At 38.6% G+C, this 17,987-nt stretch overlaps 1 protein-coding gene across 1 annotated transcript in view; it reads left to right on the top strand.

Moving 5' to 3' along the window:
• The window catches only part of LOC103186711 (peroxidasin homolog), a 220,685-nt gene that overhangs the window by 82,203 nt on the left and 120,495 nt on the right, over positions 1-17,987 (top strand). The gene's annotated exons all lie outside the window — the stretch shown is intronic.

The following is a 17,987-nucleotide window of genomic DNA, read 5'->3' as shown; positions in this document are numbered from 1 at the left end:
TATGTATTCAGAATATGGGAAATTTTTGTCATCTCCAAAATGTTTAATCGTAAATCACGCTATACAAAATGTAATTTGTTGTTGCTATGATATGCTTCATTCTTAGTTGATGGTTGATACAATAGGAACACAGATAATTATTGAGTGCTTCAGTGACTCTTATAATTTGGTGAGTATGTGGATTAGGTATCATTCTGGCTCATTCAGTAGCACTGTTACCTCTGAGTCAGAAGGTTGTGGGTTCAAGTCCCGAAGACTTTGAGCTCATAGTCTTGGCCAACACGCCTACGTAGTTGGTGTGCACTGTATTTATCAGAGGTGCCATGCTTCAGGCAAGATATTAAACTAAGGTCCTGACTGCCTGTTCAGGTTGACATTAAAAATCCTAAGGCTCTATTTAAAAATAGAAAGAGGTTTCTCCTGGTGTCCTGATCCCCTAGTTTGGAGCAGAAAAATTGACAAAAAAATGAAAGTGTTTAAATAAATAATGGTAAAAATTTGACAACTTTCTGTCTTCTCTGTATTGCAGTGTGAATGTAATTTATTTAAAATTGTAAACTCTTGACTGCAATGTCCTTTTAATCTTTTGTAATACAATAATGTTTACTATATTCCTGAACTGAGCAAAATACATAAAAGATAACCAAATAGTGAAATGGTGATAATAAATGAAACCATTAATAAATAAGTGTTGTAATTAACTAAGGAGACAGCGATAACCTTTATACCATAAGGTTAAGTGGGAGGATTAAAAGAAGAGAGCACAAGGTGCTGATTTGTGCTCCAATGAGACCCTTTTCTACATTACAGGGTACAGCAGAAGCCTTCATTTTTCAAGGGCAATGCCATCGGTTTGATTTACGGACTGGAAGCAGCAATTTCATGAAAATATTCTGCAAATTAATAACAGACTTGTCCTCCAACCTTTATTGATAGCTTCTTCAAAATGAACTTGGTCGAAATTTGCTTTAACTTTGCTTCGCATAAAAATGTGAAGCAGTGAAGTGCTTCTAAATGTCTTAATAATATAATTTACTTTTTTAAAAGGATGCTTTTACAATGGGCAAAATTCATGTTCTATGTGACATTTGAAGCTAAAATCACAGGAATGTCCCAAATTAATCTTTGAAGATGACCACATAGATACATATCCCCATTACCCAAATAAGTAAGAGGCTTGATGATGTACTAACATGCAAGTTGGGCAAATAGTTCATGGACTAACCACTTTCAAATGCAAAATACTTGTAACCTAAAATGATGATTATTTGCATAATTAAGGGCACTTACAAGCATTTGAATGTGGTTAACCTACGGGGTATTAGCCCAACTCTCATTTTAGACCACAACATGGTCTGGCACTAATTTGCAATATTTGTTAACACATTTCTTATTAAGAAATGTTACATTATTAAACTTCCCAAAACATCACTGTTTTACATATTCAATAATTGCACATTTGTTGAGATGTCTTTTTGACATTTCCTCGTGATATTTGAGTCCAATTAAATATTTCTCACCAGATTCTGGTAATAAATACTTAATTTGACTTGAATATCACAAGGAAAAGTCAAAAGGATATAGCTGTGTGGCAAAACATTTGCTTGAAGACTTTGAACTGACTGGTGTAGGAGGGAAATAAGTGAGTAGACCAGTTTGGTGCCAAGTTACTTGGAGAAGAATTGCTTTTGTCAAGCATGCTCAAACTGATGGACCCTAACAGAATTAAATTACAGGAGCATGGATTAATGAACCCTAAATACAACCTGCTGAGACAGATGGACCCTAACAGAATCAAAGTACAAAGAGACCGACGGACATTAGTGGAGTCACATGAGATGGATGGATGTTAATGGAATTAAAAAGCACCTGTTCAGATTGATGGTACCTAATGGAAATGCAACTGCTCAGTCCAGTATTAAGAAGAATCATGTATGTAAGAATGCTCACTTTCCATTTAAAACCAAACCTTCTCATTGTGCACATTAGTTTCTTCCTGTGAGGTTTGTCTCATTGCCTTTTCTATTAATATTCAGTAGGTGGTTGTATGTGACCAAGATTACTGAAATGCTTCTTTTCCATAGTATGAATAATGGAAAGATTTTCATCTCTGTGTCTAAACTAAGCTACCACATTGGTGGGTTCATAGAAAAGGGCACAATTCATACTGATAAATGGGCAAAAAGCTCAACATTAAGATATCTGAAATAAAAATAGCAAAATGCTGGAAATACAAAATAGGTCAACAAGCAACTGAAAGAGAGCTTGAGTGAGGGAATGAGAGAGAGAGAACTTGAGAATGATAGAGAGAGAAAAAGAAAAAGTAAGAGTGAGTGAGAGAGAAAGCTTGAGAGAGAATGAGAAAGAGAAAGTGAGAAAGAGTGTGAGAAAAAGAGAGCTTTAGAGAGAAGAACGAAAGATTGAAAGTGAGAGTGAGACAGAGCTTGCGAGAAAGTGGGAGAATATTCTACATTAAAAGCTTTATTCATAGTATTTTGTATAGTATTAATGCACCTCTTGTTTGATGTATTACTGTAATCTTAGTGTTTATTTCACCACTGTTGCATATGAATTGAAAACTTTTTTAAAAATGACCAGCGGTCTGAGGGTAGAATAGTTTTGTAAGAAGCATTTTATATTTCAAGTCATGAATATCCTTAAAAATGTTTAATAACCAGTAACCCCCCTGCATTAATATGCCTTTATTTTGTTTATTTTTCTATAGCCAAAAACTCTCACAGGAAAATTGAAACCTAGAGAAATTTTGCACAAATATGTGGGCTGAGCTCATCAGTCCTGTGGAAATTTGGATGGAACATGTCACAGAGGGTTATCTGGATCAGCGTAATGCCCAAAAGCAGTGAAGGGAATAGGCGGCATTAATCAGAACTGGACAGGTTCCCAGACATAGGATCGCCCACGGAAACCAGATTGGCTGTTAGAGAATATATTGGAGCTAGTCTTTGCATGCAATGTGCTGCTTGGCATAACATTACAGCAGTGAGATTCGTATTCAGAATAAACACTGTGTCAAAAGGATGCAGAACCTGAAATTCCACCTGGTCTTAACCGCTTAAGAAAAATCTTAAATCCATTAATAATAATCCTTGCATTTGATATAGTGACTGATCACTTCTTCGAGACGCCTCAAAGCACTTCACAGAATATTCCGTAAAGTGTAGTGACTGTATACTTTGTGGGTGAAATGTGCACAGTGTGTCCCACAAACAGTGGTGGATTGGGTGACCAAATTATTATTAAGGATTCTTAATTTAGAAGACCTTTTTCTGCAGTATACTTAAACAAGTTCTTAAAAAAGCACCTGCTTCCAAATCAAGACTGAATTTAAGAATTTTCTACAACTCTGTGATCTTAACTTTTGAGACAAAATAGTCTGGCTGGCCAAAATGAGGTGGAATTTCAGGCCTATAGTTTGCTTGAACTAGATGGGTATCATGTTATTTTTTTGATCCAGAATAACACAGGGTTCTGCAGTGCTAACAAATCAACCGCTCACTGATACAAACATATCAGATAAGGCCCAGCTAAAAAGTGAAGGGTGATCACTTTCCAGAGAGCATGTCTGCAAAATTCAGTTTTGGTCTTTGAAGTCAAGAATGATTCATGTTCACTCTGTTGTTCTGATACAATAGATTTATCAGAAGATGGATAAGCAGATGATCAAACCACCACAACAAAAGCATTTCTGTTCCTAACATCTCACCATCCTCTTTTAAAATGTCATTCAGCTTATCTACAAGAAATTTACAGCACAGAGGAAGGACATCCTGCTCATCCTGTCTGTGTTATGGGGTTTTGAAGGAGCAATCCATCCACGCCCATTTACCTGCCTTTTCCCCCGTACCCAAATTACTCCTTTGTTTTAGATATCTATTGAGTTCCCTAATGAAAACAAATATAGATCCTGCATTGACCTCCTCACCCAACAAATCCGAATATAACTCTGTAGAAATATTTTGTGCTATCTCCCCCTTTGCTCCTTTGTTAAACTATTTTAAAATTGATGCTCTGTAGTCACTGACTCACTAGCCAGTGGAAATAATTTCTCCCTAACGACTCTTATCAATACCTCTCATAATTTAAAAAACCTCCTATCTTGACTTTCTCTGTTTCATTAAAAATAGGTCTATTTCCTCCAATCTCTGCTCATAGTTCCTCTTGCCCCAGCTCTTCAAGCCCCTGCAAATTATTCCTTTTAGATATCTAATTATTCCTTTTTAACTTTATTAAATATAATAAGTTACCATAGATTTTACTCTCCTGAAATAAATATAATTTTAAAATTGAATTTGAGAATTTTCCCAAATTCTGCGCAATCTTAAGTGTCTTAAAGCTCCCGACTTTAATGTTATAGTACCTGTATTTCTGCCCACGTTGACAGCAGCTGTATCAGAGAAAAATAATCCTTGCAATTGATTTAGCACCTTATCCTGTTGTTGAGATATCTCAAAGTAATCCATAGAATATACTCTAAAGTAGTGTGACTGTTATTTTGTGGGAAAATGCGGCAGCCAACTTGTAGAAAAACAAGACAGCCATTTTGCCCATAGCAATGTCCCACAAACAACCATGGAGTGATTGACCAATTTTATTTGTGGAATTATTGGCCAGGGCACTGGGAAAAATTACCTTCTCTTTTTTAACAGTGCCATGGTTTCTTTAATGTCCATCTAAAGGCAGAAGGGACCTTGGTTTAATATCTTACCCTAAGAATGGCACCTTCAACAATGCAGCACACACCCAGCACCGCATAGACCATATGAATTCAAAGTCCCAAGATGAGGCTTAAACCTCATCTGACTCAGAGGCGAGAGCGCTATCAACTGAACCAGGCTGATGAACAAACCAGTTTGCAGTTCAAACCGGAGATTGCACTTAGGAGTTTCCCGCTTCAGCTCCTCCTCACTGAGTAAACTCACGTTGCAGCCTAGTTGATGATTTAACGATGATGAATGCAATTCTACGCTTGACAAACTTGGATGGAGTGTAAACCTGCAACTGGAACAAAAACAGTTTACAAAATGCAGGGCAGGTAATTTACTTACCAACACGCCATGTGGTAGTTCTGTAGGGAGTTTATCTGTGACACAATGTTACACATGGATTAACTGGATAATAATACATTTGTTCAGGCAGAGTTTAGGTTGGCTTTGCAGCTGCCAGAAACAGTGACACAGAAGGATGTAGAATGCGTGCAGTGTGAGTTATTACATTAATAATTAATTGCTGCATCTTTTGTATGGTTCATACGCTATAAATAAAAGTTCATAAGTAGTAAAACAGTTATCAACAAAACCTGTAAATTTATCACAAAGAATCATGAAGTGATAGTTCATGACCTACAGTTTAGACTGTATAATGTGAACTTTGTGTTGCCACTTTGTGTGCTCGGACTGTACTTTAGAGTAGATTTAGCAGTCTAAATAGTGATATTTATTAACAAGATAGGGCTGCCAATTTATGGAATACCAGATTAATTAGACAAAAAAAGCCCCACAATACTGAAGCTGGCTTCTAAGTGCACAAATATGAATAGTGTCAGGGGACAATGCCTCCAGAACACCATTTGGTGCTTTTTTAACAATATGTTAATTAATAGTGTTTAATACTTTTATACTTTATGTAGCGCCTTTCATAATAATAATAAGTAATTTGGTCACTCAATCCACAACTGTTTGTGGGACAGTGCTGTGAGAAATTGGCTGCCGGATTATAATAATAATAATCCTTGCATTTGATATAGCGTCTTATCACGTCTCAAAGTGCTTCACAGAATGTACTGTAAAGTGAATTGACTGATATTTTATGGGTGAATCGCGGCAGCCAATTGCTCACAGCAGTGACCCACAAACAGTCGTGTATTGAGTAACCAGATAATTTTTTATTTTTTCATTTTGTTTAGGGATTATTACCCTGGGAAAGGCAATACGTCAATCAACTAATAACTGGGTTCCTACTTACTGCTAGTAAACAGAAGCAGGTGGATTAAGGAAACTTGCCCAATGTTTCGTCGTGCCGGGAATCGAACCCAGGTCCTCTCGCTTGTGAGGCGAGTGCTCTAACTACTGCGCTACAGAACCCCACGTCATCATGTCATCAAACCACATCACAGGATTTTATTGTCAAGTTTGTGGTGTCAATTTGTAGAAGAATAAGACAGTCATTTTGCCCAAAGCAGTGTCCCACAAACAGCCATGAAGTGAATGACCAATTTTATTTGGGGAATTGTTGCCCAGAAAACATGAGGAAACTTCTTCCTCTTTTCAAATAGTGCCATGGGATCTTTAACGTCCAGGCAGACGGGGTCTCAGTTTAACTTCTCATCCAAACAATATAATAATAATTAATAACAATCCTTGTATTTGATATAGCGCCTTATCACGTCATTAAGACATCTCAATGTGCTTCACAGAATATACTATAAAGTGAATTGACTGTATATTTTGTGTGTGAAATGCGGCAGCCAATTGCACACAAATGAAACCCAATCTAGTACTGCATTGGAGTATCAGCCTAGATTATGTGAGACAAGTCCTAATGTGGGCCTTGAACCACAAACCTCTGACTCGGAGGCAAGAGTGCTACCAACTGAGCCAGATTAATGCTATAAATTGGCAAAGTGGACAATTATGGTGTCACTTTTTCGATGAGTTACCAGTCAGTGACTATATTCCGTTTCAAATTACTTTCACAGCAATTTTCTGTCTTTCTGGATTGACCATGCTGTTTGCCGGTATCCCTTTAAACCACAAACCAGTTTTTGAAATTGGAAAGTAAAACATTGACATCAGTGCCAACATTCCTTTGAGCTGATTTGCTTGTTTCTCTATAAAACTAACCCTGCATGAAATACAGTGATTGTGTTTCATTCAATTAAAAACAAACACCAGCAGATATTGCTGGAATTCTGAAAGAAACACATCATGGCATAACTGCAGAAAGTATTTGTTGGTTGGTTTGCAGCTGCTCGCATTTATTTCTCGAGTCTACCAACAGTTTCTTCAGCCATGAATGCTGTGCTTTGTAGAGAGCAATGCATAAAGCTACAACATCTAAAGCTCATTGGCAAAACAAATGGTCATTCTAGCCTGCAAATTTCCCCCAAATAGAGAACATTGACTACGTACCAAGCTCAAATAGATTGCAAACTATAAGATGGAATTGACTATCTCGCACACTAAATCCTTCAAGGACTCTGTTCCACATCTGTTACTATCTTGTGTTGCCGTGAATAGAGGAGTGATCTGGATTGAAAAAGAATCAACTTGTCACTTACAAGCAAATAAGCTGATGGCATACATTTTGCCAGACATGGCAATAAAAACTTCATGACTGTGGGAACTTGGTGTGTATAAATTGGCTACCACATTCACCTACTAAGTGCACACTCACTCCACTTAATGGTATAGACTGTGAAGCACTTTGAAACATCTTCCAAAGGTGAAAAGCAGAACATCAAATGTAATGATTATTATGATAGAGGTCAAACCCCACCCCTTTCTGGCAAACAGAAAAACTGCCAAATATATGTAATGCATTGAAATGCAAGATTTCCGTTGCCATTAGATTATGTCATCTCTTCTCCACATAGAGTTCTGGGGAGAATGACATCACTGTCACCACTAGTGCTCTCTAGAGGTGTTATAACACTTTCCAAAGAATTTCCACTTGGATACACAACATATAGCAAATTCTTTTATCCAAATTTATGTGACCAATTTTGTAGTTCGGTTATAGCTCTTCATCCGCTGCAATGATTTCATAGGGAATCCGGTTGGGTGGGGGAGGACGGAAATGCTGCATGTGATGTTTTCATTGGTGGTAATTATCATATCCATTAAAAATACAATCAAAAAGAATATTTGGAGATATATATCTCCTCCTGTCAGCCATTCCTCGATCATTGTAACAACTGGAGAGGAAGCATCATGCACTACACACAAGGTATGATTGGAATAAGGATGCATACGCTCTCTTTGTTCGTCGAGACCACTGAGGATCAAATGTGCCAGGAAGGATGGTTAAGGCCAAGGCAGTGGACTCATTAAAACTAACATAATGCTGTGACAGGAGGACAGCGGGGGTGGGTGTTGTGGAAGAATCAGATCGGATGAGTGAAAAGGCCTTCCTCATTCCAAACTAATCTTGCGATCTTGTTATCACAAAGAAAACATCAATGCTGAAGTCTCCATTTGTGCTTTGGCACCAGCGGCTGATGCCAGCTGGCGGTAGAGCAGGAGGAAATGGGTTGTTTGACATGACATTGTATCTGTACAAAAGGAGCTTGTTGTTCCTTTAAGCGTGCGCACTGCAGTGGAAGGACATTGGAAATGGCACTGACTAAGCACAGAGGGATATTTGTCTGTCTGTGTCAGAATGCTGCCTTGTATTTTTGAAGAAATAATTACTTCTGAAGTCTAAACTTTGTGAATTAGCCTTCAATATGCATCCCTTTGCATGTTTAGCATGGATCTATGCAATGATGTTACTTTTTTCTTGGTGAATTTGTGCACATACAATTCTCTGAGTCTTTTGGACTCAAAATTGCTGTCACCCTTTCCAACATTTTTACTTGGACCGATTGCTGCAGTTTGTATGGATTGAGATCTGCTGTCATCGGAAAAATATAATGCACAATGTCAAGTGTATTTTGGTGTCCTGCCCCACAGAATCTCAAATAAAATAACTCACTCTCTTCACAGTTGTTCATGGGACTCTGCTGTGCAGAAATTGGTTGCTGTGTTCACCTACAAAATACACAGTCACTACATGTTGCCGTAAATCCATTTAAGCTATTTGAGACTCTCTCAATGTAAATAATAATAATCTTTGCATTTGATATAGCTCTGTTCATTTCGGAAGATGTCCCAAAGTGCATCACATGATATATTGTAAAGTGTGTATTTGGAGACAAATGTGACCGCCCATTTGTGTACTGCAATGTTTCACAAATAGCCATGAAGTAAATGGTTGATTCTATTTTGGGGATTGTTACCAAGACACCATGAGAAACTCCCTTCCCTTTTAGAATAGTAGGATCTTTAACATTCACCTGAACAGGCAGACAGGATCTCAATTTATCGTCTCATGCGAAGGACAGCACCTTCGACAATGCAACATACCTCCAGCACGGCACTGGTGTCAGCCTAGACACACTAAAGGGGGGTTATAACAAATGCTAGAATTATTATATCATTATAAGAAGTCAAACTGCTTAGCTTCAAACACCAGAAACGGGAAAAAAAACATTGTTTTTATTTATTGACTGTTAGATTTGAATAATGATAAACAGATCCTTTATTTTGATGCTAATTCTTAATTGGTTGTGAAGACTACCTTCAGCAAAGTTCAAGATAAGGTTAGATGCTTGATAACTCAACAATTATTCCATGCACTTGAAGGTGCTGTATGCTGCAATTGCTAATAGATTGGTATTGCCAGTGACATGCCAATTGTGAAGGCTAGATTTATTCTGTGAATATGGCTTCCATTGGGAAATGGATTGAGATTGTCGAAACCTATTTGAAATGAACTCCTTAACAGGCATTAGATTGAAAAAGCTTTTATTCCATCTACCCTAGTTGGCCCCAAAACTTGGCTTTAGAATTAAAAATGCATTAGAAATGGTATTGCCCAATTCCTCCTCTCTGAAAATGGAAATTAATATGTGCACAGCAATACACTGCAGAAAAACAAGTGAGATTCCACTACCATTAGAATAGTTGTTAAAAGAAACAGGGGGGAGGTGAGGAAAACTTTTTCCTCCAGCGAGTTGCTCGGATCTGGAATACATTGCCTGAAAGAGTGGTGGAAACCAATTCGATAACTACTTTTAAGAGAGAAGTAGATAATTATTTGGGGAAGACAAGTTTGCAGGACTATGGGGAGAGAGCGGGGGAGTGGGATTGATTTGAGTAGCTCTTTTAAAAGACCCGGCACAGACACAATGGGCCGAATCGCCTCCTTCTGTGCTGTATAATTCTACGATTCTATGAACAATTGGGAGTCAGTGACCCTCCCATCCCTCCTTGTTTATGTGTCAACTAGGCTCAGTTGGTGGCATTCTTTGATCTGAGTCTAGGTTGACATTCAAATGCGGTGCTGGGGGTGTGCTGCATTATACTTCAGATGACACGATAAACTGAGGTCCCATCTGTCTATACATGTGCACGTTAAAGATCTTATGGCACGATTCGAAAAGATGAGGGAATTTCTCCTGGTGTTGGGCCAATACTCCCACCCCACCCCCAAATAAAATTGGTCACTCACTTCATGTTTGTTTGTGGGATATTGCTGTGTACAAATTGGCTATTGCATTATTACATTCGTCTATAAATACACACTCACTCCACTTTACAGTAAATCTTGTGGAATGTTCTGAGATGTCCTCTGGACATGAAAGGTGCTATATCAAATCTAAGATTGTTATTCTCATTATTAAGTCTGGCTATTGGTTTTATAATGTTCTTCCAGGAGAGAGTCCATCACTGGAGACGTTTTGTACCTGAAACTATCAAGTGAAAATACAGAAAGCACTTTGCATTTAAAAATATGTATAATGTACCAAACCCGTCTGGCATTTTAATAACCTCCCTGGTGGTTCACGGACATTTTAGCTATTGATGTGCAAAACTCCAGAGGGAAAACCTTTCTTGTGGAGCATAATCACAGTCATGACACTAATGAGTTATAATAAAGCTGGATAGTATTCTTAATATTCTGCCTGTCAAGTAAAACAAATGAACAGATAAAAACTAATAATTACCCTGGATAATCTGGAGAGTGGGGGGAGGGGGAAGCCTCTTCTGTAATTAAGATTGCTGATTCTTGTCTTTCTTTTCCTGAAATGATGCACTATAAAAGGCATTTTAATGGGATCTTGTACCTGCCACTAATAACAAGACAGGAGGAAAATTATCAATTTGTATCTGCTAAATTAGAATGAGGAGATTTTTCTGCTTGCTTGACGCCTTGAATAGCAAATAATCTACTTGGAAAGGGAAAATGCAAACCTCTGCAGGCAAAATGCACGGCAGATTCATTCCTAGTCTGTGCTGCTTGGCACGGAGAGTTTTGTCACGATGGTACCCAGGCAGCCAGCTGCTTGGAAATCATTTATTTTATGATGTTGTTCCTGTGTCCATCTGTCTGAACAATAATTAGTCAACAAGATAAAATTTTAATCAGAACTTCATCAAATCTGAATTTTTCTCATCACACAATGGAGCAGTTTATGAAATTGGGCAGGTTGGGGATCATCTCAGTTGTATGTGTGTAAACAGAGAGCAGTGCTCTCAATAATCTAGAGGTTATTTAGTGGATTATGTAGGATCTCAGCCTGGCTCAGTTCTCTCAGTACTTTTACCTCTGGCCAGAAGGTTGTGAGTTCAAGCCACTTCATATTAATTCCAGCCTCCAATACATCATTTTGACCACAAAATATACAGTCAATCCACTTTACAGTATATCCCGTGAAGCGTTTTGAAAAGTCTCAATGACGTGATGAGGCCTTAGATCAAATGCAAGGATTATTATTATAATCCCGCTATCTGAAGAAATTAACAGTGAAGTGTCATTTTATAACTCACAAATTGGACCCAATGGTGGATCGCCTGCCTTGAGTGAATTAAGAGATTACACTGGAATCATGACCAGTGTTAAAGGCTGCAGTGCAAAGCATGCAGTTTTAGTGACAGTTTTCAAAGCACCATTATTTCAAGGAGCAACCGCATCTAATCAATTAAAAGCATACAGGGCAGAAAATTCTTTCTTGTGTCGAAAGTCAGGAACATGTTAGTCAGCTAGAAATGCAGCAGATGTGGCACAGAGCCAGTATGACTTCATAATAAAGGCGAGGGAGAAAGTTCACTCTGTGTGGGAAAGGAGAGGGGGAGGGGTTGAGAGAAAAGAAACTGTTTTTCTGTTTCTCTTAATTTTCTTGCCATTTCTCCTATAAAGTCTGATACAAAGGATTTTCCCTAATTCATTTACCACCTGATTCTTGCTTACTTTTGAGCAAAGAAGATTTCCTGATTTCTAGATAATGTAAAGCAGGGTGGTTAAAATCGCGGCCCGTGGGCATCCAGTCTGAGGATAATATCATCCAGCCAGGCCCTGGCCACCGCCAGCGCAGTGTCAAGTGCTTTGAGACATCTTTCTGACATGAAAAAGGCGTGTGTAAATGTTATGCTATGTTTCTGAAAGGGAAACACAAAAATATTGCTTCTGCGTCCCACTGACATTTCTCATATAGGGTAACCAGCCCTCAGCAGCCAAAAGGTTGGATCACCCTGATGTAAGGTATCTATTCTTTTACAATTGGAGCCAGATGGATTTGTGTTAATTGCTGGCAATTTATTGCCTTGTTTCCAAAAGCCAACAGAATGACATAGTGACTGAAGATATTGTGCCGCAGTGCGGCAGGATGTGACTTCATTTTTTCATGCAGTGAGCTCCAGCATAGTCCTTTTGTCTCTGGGGACATCATGAAGAGCTGTCCAGCTCTTCTCAAGGAGAAAGAAAATATCAAAGAGGCAGCACTTGCTTATGTCTCAGTCAGTATTTTCAGCCTGCCCTCTCAGCGTGTGGGATGTGACCTGGAGAGAGGAAGCAAGGAGTAAATCATTTGGAATTTATCAATAAATAAGATGTTTGTCCTTTGCTGGAAATAGTAGTTGAGGCTGTTATAGGGTATCATTCAAAATATTTACGACATATGTCCATATCAATCAATATTGCACCATAGCTTCCTCTGCACTAAGGTAGAGGTTGAGGTCAGCTGGGATTAGTCTCGGATCTCAATGACCCCTGAGAGAGTGATGATCAGAGACTGAGTGACAGTGAGTAGCTTAATAAAGGTTTGTTTTTCTCCCTGCGGAGATTAAGTTTTCTGTGACCGTGATGCACTATGGGGTATAAATTCTGCCTGGCTCTAGGTTTACTCCATTTTCTTAGCTTTTCAGTGTCCAGGATACGGCAAATTGTTAAGTAAAGTCTTAGTTTTTAAGTCAGTTTTCTTTAAGTTCTTTTAAAAGAACACTGACTGCAAAGTTAAAGACTGATTTGCCAAATTTTGAATGTTCTAAAATGCTACAGAAATAGATCGGATGTTGGTACTGGCATTGTAATTACACTTAACGGCTTAGCCAGAAATTCCGGCTTGCCAGATTGCATCTTTTCCCCCATGCTTTGGTCTGGCCACCTGGGGTTTAAGTGTACTTGTTTACCTCAATTCCCCCTCCCCCACCCCCAATTACTATCACTGAACACTGGGGATGAAAATTAACTTGTGATGTGTTAGAATAATCACATCATTCCTAAGTGCACATCATTCCTAAGTCAACAAGGCCAGTTAATAAGAAGACTAGGCATCAGTGTGATTCCACCCCACCCACCTCCACACTCACCAAGTCAACCACAATGGTAGGAATTGTGATCCCAACCCTGATTATTTTCACTATATTAAATTGGTATCCCTCTCTCCCATATTGTGGAGCCCACAGGCTAGCAGTCCACAGGCCACTGCCAGTGCCGTCAGGTCTAATCACTTGACAGCCTCATGACTGTATCACATTCCTACTTTCCCTGTATTTGGTTACCGGCTTTAAATAAGATGTTGCACAGATACGTTTCACAGCAACTCAGAGGATTTTTGAGTTCTCCTGTGAGATTTATTCTATTACATTCCTTAAAACCCAGCTATAATCCCTCCAGTTTTCCAATTTGTCATATGGGATTATATCTATCACAATCCTGTTTTTCAGTGTAGGGTACATTCAGCTCATTTTGCATTCAGTTTCTAATCATCTTTTAGAATAATGCTGCTCTATCAGATGAACACAGCTGTCTGAAAATGGCTTTTTTACTGTTCTGGGGAAAAAGTTAACCCTTTGACTACAGCAGGTCTCTTTAAACTCCAATCTCTGTGGACGATAGGTCTGGCAGTTTCAGCTGAAGCTGCTTTTGATGATAATAATAATACTTCCGCTCACAAAATACACAGTCACAAAATACACACTTCATGATGTATCCTGTACACTTTGAGACGTCTCAATGACATGATAAGACGCTATTTCAAATTCAAGGATTATTACTTAAATTTGATAATAGTGCCTTTCACATCAGTGTGCTTCACAGCTTTAATGCAAAGTTTAGTGTCTGTGCTTGTTGTAGGTGAATGCTTTTTGCTGTATAAAATCATAAAAATTGACAGTGTAGAAGCAAGTGTGATGTTTGCCCCATGAGAGTCCTGTGCAAAGCTTGATTGCAGAGCCCCTACAGTGTTGCCATCAGGTCTCTGACCAGATGAACTTAGTGGGACACGTTGTGCGCAATTGGCTGCTGCGTTTCACCCACAAATATTCGGTCAATTCACTTTACAGTATATTCTGTGAAGCACTTTGAGACGTCGAGAAGACGTGAAAAGCGTTATATCAAATGCAAGGATTATTATTATAGGTGGATATCTATACTGGCAACTCAACTATTGGCTGGAGGATAGCTGATGTGGGCTAGAAGAGGCCATGGATTGGCTGCAGCAAGGTATCCATCATGTTGAGTGCCACTCCTCCCCCCAGCTGGTTAGGTTGGCGGGGAGATAATTTCAATGGATTTTCACGATGACAGGGGGTCCCATTGCTGCCTCGGGCCCCACACAGTTGCATGCTGCTAGTATGCAGAAGGCCATTTGGCTCATTGACTCCGCATCTGCTCTGAGAGTAAGCTGTACTTTCAATCCCTCTGCCTTGCCATATCCTCATGCACATTTAAGTCTATTATATTTTGTGAACGATTTTGAGACGTCTCGAAGACGTGATAAAGCGCTATATCAAATGCAAGGATTATTATTATTTTATGTATTTGTCAACTTCCCTCTTGAAACCCACAAAGGACTCTGCCATATTACTTGACAGAGCATTTCACATCCCAATAACTCTCTGAGTGAAAAAATACTAATACTTGTAAAATACTAATATTGCAATGAACTATTCAAACATTAAGATGCAGTTATCACTGTAATATTAAATCTACGCCACTGAAAATCAATAACAAAATAAATATTTGTTTTGAAAATCATTAGGGTAGTCCTGTTTATCCTTTTTATCTTTCATTCCCTCTCCTTTCCTAGTTCCTTATTGTGTTTATTAATTTTAAGATTATTTTGTGTTTTGTTTATCTAACTTTACAATCTACCATTTAGCCTCCTTCTGCCTCACTGCTCCCACTGTCCATTTCGGAATGGGAGGACCCATCTTAGTATCAGATTTTCAGCAGCTAATGGCTGTTTTTTCATCCATTGAAAAGCTGAGAGGATTCGGATTGGCATGGCACAATCTCAGTGGGGTGCAATGGATTTATTCATTCAGATTGTCCAATTCTTGATCTTCAGAAATATGTCAACAAAATACCTCAGGAATTTCCATGTTTAGGTGCAATGCAAGGAACTGTGATTTGGATACTCTTAAGCATGGTGATGGATTTCCACATGTGTCTCCCACTATACTTACAGTGCATCCTGTGAAGCAGTTTGAGATATCCTCCCAAGGTGAAAAGATCTAATATCAAATGCAAGGATTATTATTGTTATTATTATTGGATGCAATTTGAGCATCAGGATTGTGGCTGTGGCAATCTTCAGAAAAGTGAAACATGGTACTTGGGAAATCAAAGTGCTTAATAGCAATACTTGATATAGTTGTAGATTGGAGAGTGGGTAATGGAAGCCGCTTCAAGCATCTTGACATTACATGGAAAAACAGTCTCAGAATGAGCATTTAATAAGGAGCAATATTAAGTCAAAACTTGCACTGCGAACTAGCAGTTTGCATTAGGAACAGTGTACTCCTTTGGTGCAATGATTAAATAGCTCCAGTAGATTAACAGTGTTTCAGAAAGTGGGAGTGGAAGTCTGGGGTGCAGTTGTTAGTTAGTTATGAAAAAAACCTAAATGTAAGTAGGGACAACTTCATTGGCTTAGTTCTTATTATGGAAGCCTGTAGCTCAGTGGTTAGAGCACTTGCCTCGCAAGCGAAAGACCTGGGCTCGATTCCCGGCAGAGCAAAATCTTGGGCAAGTTTCCTAACTCCACATGCCTGATAATAATCCCCCCAAAAAAAAACATTAATAAAATTGGTCACTTCAATCCACGACTGTTTGTGGGATACTACTGTGCGCAATTGGCTGCCGCGTTTTGCCCACAACTGTACAATCAATTCACTTTACAGACTATTCTATGAAGCGCTTTGAGTCATCTAGAAGACGTGAAAAGCGCTATATGAAATGCAAGGATTATTATTATTATTATTAGAGAAACTTCTTGTGACTAACCAACTTCTGATTATAAACAGGTAACTTTATTTTTGCATTTCATATCACGTTCCTTGTGCTAACAAGTTATAAAACATTGCAAGTTTCACCCCAGTGAGAGGTCACTGTTACACACTAAAACACAAAAATAGCCACGGTACTTTCAATAGATTAGAATGAATTCATTTTTGTTAATATCTATGTTGATCTTTTATGCGGTTAGTCCCAGACGATTGTTAGAGGCATATAAGGTATAGGGCATCAGTCTGCTAAAACAGCTTGTATAAATAATGATGCTGACAGAAATGTTGAAATGTTTGCTTATTTTAATGTCTTCCTGACTTTGAGATGAACTCTAGGAAACACCTGTGGGATGTATTACAACTAGTTTTCATCTTTTCCATCTCCTGAAACCCTTTGACTACTTATTCCTTCAGCCAGGATACACATCAGAAAACATAATGTACTGTCCATTATATTCAGTTGTGAGCCTTGACTGAGAGTTGACAGGCTGTTTGTATCTTGACAGATCCTTTGTGTACATATTCTAGCAAAATCACCATACAATGACATGAGTAGATTCACAGGGAAATACCACAATCACAGTACAATGATGAGGTCTTAAAGATAATGTAATAATAATGCTACATAACATTTTTAACATAACATATTGTCTTGTAACTGTGCCTGTGCACAATTCCATGCATTCCCACAGATTCTTTTTCATTGGCATTTTTTTACCATTGGAAGCTGGTTAGAAAATCAACCTAGTTTGGATTGAGCTCATAGCAGGTGGAGCTAGGGAGGTCAATAAAGAGAGCATTGGAGAAATCTAGTCTTGAGATGATGAAAATATGGGTGAAGGATTCAGCTGCGGAAGCAGTGAAATAGGGATGTTATGTTAGGCAGATGGGAGAGAGCTGTCATGATTGTGGACTGGATTAAGGGTTTGAAACAGGAAGGTCAAACCAGTCACTCCAGAGATTTACCAATGTAAAGCTTTAAAGCTTCACCAAAATAAAGGTCCGGGCATGTTGGTTGGCTGGAGGAAGCGAGCTTCCAGGTAGGTTGCTAGAGAGGGTCATAGCTTTGTTGATTTTCAGCTTGAAGAAACCAAAGCTAATTTGGACCTGAATTGGTTAGAACAGAAACCCCCCCAGGAATCGAGGGTGGTTAGAACTTGGGAGTCAACAGCATAAATGCAGAAACTGATCCTTTGTTCGGAAGGGGAAGCCCATTAATAGGAAATAGGAAAGGGCCAAGAATAAAGGCCTGCACAGGTGACCTTGTGAAGACTGGAAGCAAAGCCATTAGAAGAATTATTGTGAAAATAAAATAAGTCTTACTTCCTGGCAATGAACAGGTAGATCAGAGCATTCATTTACTGAGGAACAGCTTTATGACCCATGTGGAGTATAAGCACTGGAACGGATTATTTGGGCCAACTGGTCTGTTTCTGTGCTGTACATTCTTTTAAAATCCTTTTAAATCCACTGAATTTTCATTGATTCCTCTGATTGTTGCATGTAGGTCCTACAATGGAAATTGTTTGCCACTGTCCATTTGCTAAAACTTCTACTTCTATTATCACCCAACTTCAATTTTGTTACCTGCTTGAAATTGCTTACAAAGCAATAAAAATGACATTTATATAATGGGCT

Source organism: Callorhinchus milii, unplaced genomic scaffold (genome assembly GCF_018977255.1).
Source record: "Callorhinchus milii isolate IMCB2004 unplaced genomic scaffold, IMCB_Cmil_1.0 Scaffold2, whole genome shotgun sequence".
Taxonomy (NCBI): domain Eukaryota; kingdom Metazoa; phylum Chordata; class Chondrichthyes; order Chimaeriformes; family Callorhinchidae; genus Callorhinchus; species Callorhinchus milii.
The sequence above is the reverse complement of the archived record's forward strand: the minus strand, read 5'-3'. Positions and strand labels throughout refer to the sequence as shown.